Source organism: Pristiophorus japonicus, unplaced genomic scaffold (genome assembly GCF_044704955.1).
Source record: "Pristiophorus japonicus isolate sPriJap1 unplaced genomic scaffold, sPriJap1.hap1 HAP1_SCAFFOLD_118, whole genome shotgun sequence".
Lineage (NCBI taxonomy): Eukaryota > Metazoa > Chordata > Chondrichthyes > Pristiophoridae > Pristiophorus > Pristiophorus japonicus.
Window position 1 is genome coordinate 353,724 of NW_027250842.1, and position 1,132 is coordinate 354,855.

Sequence of the window (1,132 nt, forward strand, 5' to 3'; positions counted from 1 at the left end):
TCGCCGGGGGCGACGGAGTGGGGGGGGGGGGGGTGCGCGAGGGGGGGGGGGGGGGAAGGGGAGTGGGCGGGATAACCAGCGACGGCGGAACTCGAGCCGAACTTTGTACGCGCCTGGGCTCGCCAACGCGCGCCGTCGGACGCGGGAAACCGCTGGAGCCGGAATGTCCGCGGCCTGCTCGAACCAATCAGGAAAATGGCGTTTTCGTAGCCGTCCTGCGCTGGGCACTTGGGAGGAGCGGCTGTGGGGGGATGATTGGAGCTGTCGCGGCCGAGATGGATAAGGATATGAGATTTGCGGGAGGTAAGGATCTGGAACGCATTGCCTGAAAGGCTGGTGGAGGCAGACTCGATCTTATCTTTCAAAAGGGCGTGGGATAAGTATGTGAAGGAAAAACGAAATTTGCAGAGCTACGGGTAATGGGCGGGGGTGCGGGGGAGCGGGACTAGCTGAGAGCTGGCACGGGCACGACAGGCCAAGTGGCCTTCCGTGCTGTCACCGTTCACCGATTCCCGACAGCCACATTCTCCGCAGCCAGTGAATTGCGGCCACTGTTGAAATGTCGGGAAACACGGCGGCCAATTGGCGCACAGCAAGCTCCCACCAACAGCCATGCGATAATGGCCAGGTTGCCTGCTGGCTTTCGTGATGTTGGTTGAGGGGATAAATACTTGGGGCCCCCCCCCCAGGACACCGGGGAGAACCCCCGCCATGCTCTTCCTCCAATCGTGACCGTGCGATCTTTAACGTCCGCCTGAGGGGGCAGACGGGGCCCCGGTTTACCGTCTCGCCCGAAAGACAGCGCCTCTGTAAAGTGCGTGGTGATTGGACACTTTAACTTGGGCAATTGCCCTTTGTATATCCGCAGGATTTTAATTTTATTTTTAACAGAATGGGGTCGTTTTCCTAAAGAAAATTCAGGCACAAATCATGGCTTTTATAAAGAAAACAGTAATTTGTTATGAATAAATACATTAGAAAACTGACGTAATTTCGACAATGTTTTTGGCGTTTAATGGACCGACTAGAATTGTCATATCATTACAGCACCTCTCTTTGATTTTCCAAAACACACAACCTTTGAAAAACCATGGAGCGGGGGGGACATTGCGTAGCGACCCCCCACCCTCGA